The sequence below is a fragment of the Prionailurus bengalensis genome, chromosome A1 (assembly GCF_016509475.1).
Source record: "Prionailurus bengalensis isolate Pbe53 chromosome A1, Fcat_Pben_1.1_paternal_pri, whole genome shotgun sequence".
In the NCBI taxonomy this organism is placed as follows: domain Eukaryota; kingdom Metazoa; phylum Chordata; class Mammalia; order Carnivora; family Felidae; genus Prionailurus; species Prionailurus bengalensis.
The window spans coordinates 138,512,065-138,521,544 of record NC_057343.1 but is presented as its reverse complement, the minus strand read 5'-3'; the positions used below and the strand labels follow the sequence as shown (position 1 = coordinate 138,521,544).

Sequence of the window (9,480 nt, the reverse complement as noted above, 5' to 3'; positions counted from 1 at the left end):
GCCACTCAAATGGCAACATTAGTCAGGTAGAAATCCATAATTAGCTGGAGTTTTTTTGAGTTTAAAGGATTACTATAAAGTACAGAAGGAAAAGAGTAAGTCTGGTTTTGAGAAAATTAATTCCCTTTCCAAATCTTCATCCTTTCCTTCAAGCTGTGACTCCAAAGAAAGACAATTACGTCAAAGAAGGTTAGAGGCCTAATTCTGAACACTGCCTTTTAAGCACATTCTAGAAACCTATTAGACATCATGTAAACTGTAGACCGCGGCGTTTCTACGACCCCAATACTAAACATCTGTACACCAGCTTCTTGGGAGCAGAAATGGAGACATATGCATTTAACATATTCCAACAATATAGTCACAAGGGAAAATCTACCTTTCACCATATATGGCCATTGTGCAACTCTATCCAAGAACTCAATGCAGATATTTATGTAATATCTCTACTCCTTCTCCCTGCAGGTTGGCAGAGATTTAAGGAAATTCTTTGGGGAGGCCCCTGCAAAGTCCGTCTTCTAAAATATGAATGGTGTTGATGGAAAAAGCTGAAAAGCTTTTTTTGAGCATGAATCGGACTACCATCATGTGGGTATGTCAGAGAGTTTTTTATCAATCTTTCTAAAAATACCTATGGATATAAAATGTGTAGTTATTACGCATACATAAAAACCTTTGGTTTGTGCTGGAGTTGTTTGTTTTCGGTAACCTGTGATCTTGACCCGTTCCTTTGGGGAGTAGCTCAGTATGCACTCAGATTCTAGTGATGGAAAAGAAGAGCCATGGGATAAAGTGAATAGTGGGTGGGTGATATTTTATAAGTCAGTTTAAGTGACTTTGGGAAATTGTCCAACGTGGCTAGATTAACACCTTGCTGATTATTAAGGGGGAGAAATACAACAAAAGGACAGAAATACAACAAAAGTAATAGTATTCCAAAGGAGACAGGAGTATTCCAAATGGTCTCTTTTTTAATAGAGACTACTATTAAAAAAGAGACCATTTTTTTCATGAGTATAATATGCACAATTAAATCAATATAAAATTATCATGCTTGAGTGCAATGTAGTTAATGAACATATAGCAGGCATGATAATGCAGTCACATAAGAAACTGTGGTGTTTTATTATAGAACTTTAATGGTATAGAACCTTAATGGAAGGGTGTGTCAGAAGGCTGGATTCTAATTCTACTCTGCTCTTCCTACCTTTCTGACCATGGCTAAATTCCTCGTCAGAAAGAAATGGAGGTGATAATATCCATCCTACCTCGCAGTTATTATGAAGATCAAATAAGAGAACAAATACAAAATTGCCTTGAAAACTGTCAAACGCTACAGAAGCACGAGATACTATGATTACCATGTTCTCAGCCATCTGCCATAATAGGATGCCATTTTCATGTCAGTGCTAATGTAGGACTCCCACTGGGAAAAGAGAAATCAAAAGAACGCTATTGCCTACACTCACAGTCTCTGGAAGGAGCCCTCCGAGCTTGGAGGAAGGGCCATGCTCCCTCTGTAAGCATCACCCACTGCTCTGGACAGACACTGTGTGTCCAAGGTGTTCTCCAGAAGGAGGGGTGGCACGCCCATGCTTACAGAGAGGGCATGGCTCTACAAATCGTCCTCCACCTGCCGGTCTCTCATATATGTTAATAATCAAAATCTTCTCAACTTCTCAAACTGCCTGGATCGGAATGTACTTTCGGATGATAGAGAAGTTTCAAATCGCCAATGCTGCCTGGCCTATTCTCTCTGAATACAACGGTAGTGTATTTACTGCGTTTCTACTCTGCTCACCCTCCCTGCAAAATATATTATATTTAAAATGTTTTCAGTGACTTGTTACCCAGTAGTGACGTTAACCACAGGGTGCAGGGAGCAGGAGCAGGGAAAGGCCTTAAAAATGTTAATTATCTGGAGCATAGAGCTTAACATTCTAGACTCCAAGATGGTATTTAAGCCTATTTAGATTTTCTCCAAATTCTTTAAGGCTAATGCAACTTCTCAATGTATCTAGTAATCTCTAATTACTTGTGGAAATGGTAGATGTGAGAAGACCAGATTAAATCCATGGATAATCCCCAAATCTCATTTTAGCCAACAGCGTGGCTCTTTTCCCACCAAACCCAGTACCAGAAGGACCATTAAGAAGAGCTGAGTGGACTTTCAAGCTCCCTGCCCATCCCTCTGATGGAGATGTTAATGAATCAACCAAACTGCCAGAAAAGAAGACTGCAGGAAGGAAAGTGAAAACTCAGGAGCCTGGGCCACTGCCAAGCTAGAAACGCAGACGCTGAGGAAATGGAAGGTACTGGAGGACTAACGTAAAGGAGCAACCCACAGACCCACGCCTTGGGAGCACTGCGCTACAGTTTCCAGAAGGTGGAGGGCCGTCTTATTTGGCAGTGCTGCCCCACCCAGATCACGTTCTGTCCCCAGTGTGACCAGCTGGGTGTTCACCTGAGCTGAGCAAGAGTGAGCTGGAACCAGGAGCCTGGCTTTCTGGCTCATAGTACCGAGGAGCAGGCAATGGACTCGTCCAAGCACTCTCTCCTTACTTGAGCACGATTTGCTAACAGGATGAGGAAAGGGAGAGGAAGACAAAGACTTTGTTTTTTAGGACAACTTTATAAATCCCACTGGCCTACATCTTATTGGTTTCCTCCTCATGCTGCTTTCTATTTGATCTTTATCTATTTTGTTGGTTTATTAACATCATAACAGCAAGGTCTCACAATCCTTTTGAACCCCGGTGCAGTTTTAATGAACATAAAAACTGTCCATGGTCTCTAAGGGTTATTTGAAATTCCAAAATAAATAGCACCGGTGAAACAAATGTGCAAGTCATTTTAGAATAAAGTTTCCGAACAGATGAAATATTTTACACAGCAATTTAATGTCCATCGGGTTAAAAAGAAAAAAAACACCACAAAAATGCAGTTTGGTTTTTTGATAGCCCCGTTCCCTGACCCCACCGCCACCTTTTTTCCTGGGCCATTTCTGTGTATGTTGGGCTCTCTAGTCTAGAACTTTTGGGGAGTTTTGGTCCAGATGGGTCAGGAGTTAAATGTGGAAGCAGAAAGTAGAGAAATGGGGCCGATGTGATGAGGGGAAGAGAACCTGTTTACTGTAACGTCTTGGGGTGGAATGATCGAAGTATACGGAAGTCTGTACTAGGAGATAAAATAGTTGGAATGGCCTCGGTTGGAGAAAACAGAAAAAAGAACGGTGTCCAGCCAATTAGATGTAAAAAAGTGGCTCCCGGATTTAAAGTATCTGAACCACAGAGATCAGGATTAGCATAACTGATTTATGCCTGTGTCCCTGAGGCTCACAACACGTCCAGGCCTCGGTATCTGCAAAACGAGAGTAATGAGGCTGCAGGGCGGGTTTGGATCTTGGGAAAGAGGGGACGCAGGGAGCAGCTCGCGTCTTTTCTTCCCAGCGCGGCTTTCCTCCCGGAGGCTGCAGTGATTGTCCCTGGCTCTTAGGGACGGCGGGGCCCCTCGGACCCCCGGCTCCCTCGCGTCCCTCGGACAGGCACCCGCAGCGGCGGGAGGGGGCGGTGCTTCCAGGGCTCCCGTCCCCGAGTCGCTGCGGACGTCAGAGCCGGGTGTCGAGGCGGCTGGCGGCGGGTGTCTCGGGCCGAGCTCCTTCAGTCGGGGCGGTTCCTACGCCCTCCGCCCGTCGGTGTCCCAGCCACCTGCGCCGCCCGGGCTCCGCGCCCCGCGCCCCGCTCTCCATGCTCCCTCAACCCCTGCCCCCCAACCCCGCACCCTCCGCGCGGCCGGCTCCTCCGCTGGCCTCTATCCTTAGTCCTTCTTTCCTGCCCCCCTGCGGCCATCAGGGGGAAAGCAGAGCGACCTCTGGGCCCTGGCTGCCAGGGCCGCCGGCGCCGCCACCTCCACGGTGGGCACCTGGGTCGCGCGCGGGTGCGCTGCGCTTGGGCGGGCGGGAAAGGCTGCGCCCCGAGAGGGGGGGCAGGGGTGATTCCTGCGGACCGAGACCTCCTGGGATCTTCGAGAGGGTTCAGGCCGTCCCTACCCGCCCATCTAAGCGCCGCGAGGACCCGCGGGGGGACACCCTTTCCCAGAGCCAGGACTGGCCCCCTCATTGACAAAAACTTGATGATCTGTTGGCGGGCAGTGGATGTGCAGTGTGGAGGAAGGAGATGGAGTGTGAGGGGATCGCAGCCGGGGGTTCAAGGCAACAAGAGTAACTTCCGTAGCACCACCTGTGCCCATGGGGGCTTAGGTGTTTACTTCTCTGGAAGTTTCCCTTTCACTGTCAGCTAGCCCAGAGGGAGTTCTCAATGTTGTCCACATCCTCGTAGTACGTGGGTGCGTGGCCTTTCTCTCAGCCAACCCAGCCAGCGAGCTTTTGGCTGCCAGAAAATGTGTTTCCTATCCAACTTCTCTCGCACAAGGACAAAAAATAATGCCTCTAAAAATGGTGACTTTCCTGTCTAGGCTTCCCTTACCCAACCTGGTTCCCCACTTACGAATAAGACTGGAGTAACAAAGATGAGTTGGAAACACTTTATCCTTTGTACATCCCTGATTTCTGCTGGTTCAGTGTCCTGTGTCAGGTGAAATTATTCATGAGGCTCTGAGCAGAGCTGGTGAGTCTCACTCCTTCCTCCTAGAAATTCCAAGTGGACTTAAATCACTCCCTGGTTGCTGCAGAGAGTCTATGTTTTATTGGAGTTCTCTAGTGAGCTTTGAAGTATGTGCTTACCAAATCTGTTTCTCAGCTCCCAGCTCCTGAATTAATTCTCCCCTCCCCCCTTCTCTTTGCTGCCACTCCGGCCACCCCCCTCAAGTGTGAACGGTGGAAGTTTTCTCTGGACAACAGCTTGGAATCAGACCTCAGGGGTTTATCGGTCAGCCTCCAGTCCTGGACACCCATTTGCTCCATGCTTGACTGAGAGATTTCAAATGTCTAATGGAACATGCAGGGAATGGGGGCCCTCGGACCTTATTCTGTGCACGGATTTATCCCTTTCTCGCGGGATCACTTAACTAGTGTCACCATTTAGTATCTTGAGCCTGGTTGCCTTGTCAGGAAAGTGGCCATTAGTATACTCATACTTCACTCATACTTTCGAGAACACAGGAAAATCCTCGCGCTGAAAACATCTTGGAGCTTTGTGAGGATTGCCACTTGCCGGAGGTTAGTGTTAATTGATGTCAGGCAGGTCTGTTGCAAAGACTGTAGGCTTCTATTTATTTTTTTGTTTGTTTAAGGGCTAGAGAGGGTAAAGAGAAAACGGGCAGCTAAGGCCCTTTGGGGAGTCAGGAGGCATTTTGCATTATCTGCCAAGCTACTTAAAGAAGCACTGTCATCCAGCCTTCTGGGTGATCTGGATGGGACGTGGCTAAGTTGTCCATTTCAATGCCTGCTCTTATTGTCCCCATGACTAACATGCCACTAAAATCACCATTTCGCTCACTCACACAATGTGTTCAAGAGGTAATTAAAGACTTCCCAGGAGATTCACAAGCAGCCACTTCTGGAGTTGAGATTGGTCACATTCCTATGAGTCACCTCACCAGGGGCCTCAGCTGCACAAGGACTCCTTGATTCTCCAGCTGGGCCTTTCCAGGAAAGGACAAGGACTCTGTTACCCTCTTCTTATTTCGAGTTTTACTAAAACAACATCATCGACAACAACCAAAAGTAAAACAAACAAGAAATCAAAATATACAAAAGCATGGACATCTGGCGTGTTTACAAAGCACAGATTTCTTACCCTAAAATAATTAAAGCCTGTCAGACTTGGCTGATGGTGCCTCTGGCTGGACTCATGGCTTCAGATTCCCTGTCGCCCACATCACTGCTGATTCATCAGAGGAAGGAGCTCCTGCCACTCTGCTCCCCGGTCTTCTCCTTCAGGGGGCCTTCCGTTTGGCTGGACTCCCACTGTTGAGTATGTCTCGGTCCAGAGTCGACGCGCCTCCCCACGCCTGTTGGCAGTCCCAGGATTTTCCTGAGCGGCAAGCAGGGAAGCTCAGAGCCCTCACCTGTCACTCTCTACTCTCAGGCAGCCAGCCCAGGCTGCAGGCCCAGCCCCACCCATCCAGAAGCCTGCCTACTTGGTATTCACCCCTCCCCTCCCCACCACTCCCCAGCCAAGGCCTGCACTGCCGAAAACCACCTGTTTTGTGTTTTGAAAGCCTGGAAGCACCCCCCCCCCCATCCTCCACCCTCACAGACCTCCCACTGAGTTCCAGTTTCCTGTCCAAACTCCAGACTTAAGTTCTCGACTCATTTGAAGAACATAAGAGCTTGTTGCACACTCAGGCCTTTCCTTCCTGGAGCAGGAATAAATAACCCATGGGAGGAGTTGCCAATGGTCCCCCTCCCAGGGGAAGGGTGGTCTTGTAAAGTTTTAAACCTGGCAGCCCCTACGGGCAGTCCTTAGACTTGTCAGGAGTCAGAGGTCCTCAGACTTGTCAAGGTCATCTCTGCAGGGCACTCTGTCACCGATCAGTCCCCTCAAATGTGCTAGTAACAAATTTACAAGTGAAGACTATGCCTCTGCTGTGGCATGTACTAGGAAATCACAACCATCGAGAAGATTCACATGCAGGCACAAAGGAAAACTGTTGAATTTCCTGACTGGCAATTTCTGAATGTTCTGGACATGTTAATGGGTTCAAACAAGTTTTTAGCCTTCCGCAGCAGTTGCTACTAGGTGAGTGGGAGCAGGTGTCAAAGACTGGAGGAAGACTTTTAGAAGATAAAAAGCTTAAAAGTGACAAAGCTGTCCCCATGGAGTAGGCAGAACAGTGGCCATCCAAAAATGTCCACTTCCTCATCCACACACCCTGTGAATGTGTTGCCTTGCATAGCAGAAGAGACTTGGCAGATGTGATCCTTGATGGGGAGATTATCCTGGATTATCTGGCTGGGCCCAGTGAGATCACATGTGTCTTTATAAGTGAAAGGGGGAGGCAGGAGAGTCAGAGTCAGAGAAAGATGCTGAATTGCTGGGTTTTTGTTTTTTGTTTTTAGAGAGAGAGGGGGGGAGAGAGAGAGAGAGAGAGAGCAGGGGAGAGGGGCAGAGGGAGAGGAAGAGGGAGGATCCCAAGCAGAGCTCAATGTGGGGCTCAACGCCGGGCTTGATCCCACACCCTGGGATCATGACCTGAGCCAAAATCAAGAATCAGACACGCAACTGACTGAGCCACCCAGGAGCCCCAAGAACTGCTGGCTTTGAAGAAGGAGAAAGAGGCCAAGAGCCAGGGAATGCTGGAAGCCTCTAGAAGATGGAAAAGGAAAGGGAATAGATCCTCCTCCAGAGCCTCCAGAAGAAATGCAACCTGCCCACGTGTTGATGTTAGTCCAGTGAACCCCATTTCAGACTTCTGACTTCCAGAACTAGAAGATAATAAATTTGCGTCATTCTAAGTCACTAAGTTTGTGGTAATTTGTTACAATGACAAGAGGAACTCAGTGCTCTCCATCCGGTAACTTAATTGTTTACGTGACTTGTGGATAGAATACTTTTTTGGGGGGATTTGATGGGAACACTGGTACAACACAAAGAATAAAACAGCATCCGCGTTCCTTTTTTTTTTCAATAGCTGTCATTTGTCATTAACTTACCACCAACGCTAAACCAGGTCCAGTGCTTGGTCACTAATATACTCGCAAGAACATTTTGTGCCGGGTATTGTTACACACTTTGTAAAACTGAGGCTCAGCATAGTCAAAAAATAACTTCCCCAAGGCCACACGTCAGTGTTGACAGGAGGAGAAAAAGAATACATGCTCTACGTCAGCTAATTCCAAAACCCTTGCTATTTCCTCCAACCCCTTTTTTGCCGCTTCTCAAGGAGGAACTTACAAGCCAGGGTGTTCTTTATCCCCATCCTGTTCCATCTACGGGAATACTCACTCTCATACAGTAGGACAGCTGCCTTTTTCTGCCATTGTAGATGGCACTGCTGTTTGGAAAGCTCCTTTCATTTGCAAATAAGGTTCAGGTTGAGCCTCCAGCTAGGGGCATAGTGGGACACTCCTTGTGTGCAAACTCAATTTGGGTCTATCGCTTTACAAGATAACGTGTCCATTTCAAAGTCCAAGAGTGGGGAGATTCAGTGCTCCTCTCTCTTGACGTGACCTCCGCCATGTTGCCAGCTATGTAGGCCCCACACACACTTGCAAAGGGTCAGGAAGTCACCAGGGAATGACCTGGCTGATGTACACTTTGCCTGGATTCAGTGACTCTCAATCCTGGCTGCAGTCAAATCCCCTCAGAAGCTAGAGAAATCTGTCAGGGCCAGGCCCCATCCCAGGGAGTTAAACCACATGGTGTCTGGTGGGACCTGGGCATCAAGGTACAGTTCAAAGTCTCCCAGATAATTCTAATGCACAGTACAACCACTGTAGGATCCCTATCCCATCAGATTATATACTTTTTAAAAAAAATTTTAACTTGTTTCATTTTTTTATTTTTTTTTAATTTACATCCAAATTAGTTAGCATATAGTGCAACAATGATTTCAGGAGTAGATTCCTTAGTGCCCCCGACCCATTTAGCCCATCCCCCCTCCCACAACCCCTCCAGTAACCCTCAGTTTGTTCTCCATAGTTATGAGTCTCTTCTGTTTTGTCCCCCTCCCTGTTTTTACATTATTTTTGTTTCCCTTCCCTTATGTTCATCTGTTTTGCCTCTTAAAGTCCTCGTATGAGTGAAGTCATATGGTTTTTGTCTTTCTCTGACTGACTAATTCCACTTAGCATAATACCCTCCAGTTCCATCCACGTAGTTGCAAATGGCAAGATTTCATTCTTTTTGATGGCTGAGTAATACTCCATTGTATATATATACCACCTCTTCTTTATCCATGCATCCATCGATGGACATTTGGGCTCTTTCCATACTTTGGCTATTGTGGATAGTGCTGCTATGAACATGGGGGTGCATGTGTTCCTTTGAAACAGCACACCTGTATCCCTTGGATAGATGCTTAGTAGTGCAATTGCTGGGTCGTTGGGTAGTTCTATTTTTAGTGTTTTGAGGAACCTCCATACTGTTTTCCAGAGTGGCTGCACCAGCTTGCATTCCCAAGATTATATACTTTTTTTTTAAGTTGTATTTATTTTGAGAGACAGAGCATGCATGTGTGTAAGCAGGGGAGAGGCAGAGAGAGGGAGAGCGAAAGAGAGAGAGAGAGAGAGAGAGAGAGAGAGAGAGAGAGAATCCCAAGCAGGCTCCTCTCTGTCAATGCAGAGTAGGACACAGGGCTCAATCCCATGAACCGTGAGATTATGACCTGCGCTGAAATCAAGAGTCTATGCTTAACCAACTGAACTACCCAGGTTTCCCCAAAATTATATCCTTTACCTGATCTATGGAGACACCTGCTGTCGCTGTGAGGACTTGTCTAGATGAGTCACCTCTGCCAAGTCAGTAACTGTGGGGCTGTCAGAGCAAGTGTGCCTGTCAGGAGAGCGGGCAGAACATT

The 9,480-nt window shown here is 47.2% G+C and overlaps 1 long non-coding RNA gene across 1 annotated transcript; it reads left to right on the top strand.

Moving 5' to 3' along the window:
* Positions 1-394: 394 nt before the first annotated feature.
* LOC122474257 lies at positions 395-2,876 on the top strand. Its single transcript, XR_006294881.1, has 2 exons — positions 395-592; positions 2,102-2,876. It is a non-coding gene; the product is annotated as an uncharacterized LOC122474257 (long non-coding RNA).
* The last annotated feature ends 6,604 nt before the right edge of the window (positions 2,877-9,480 follow it).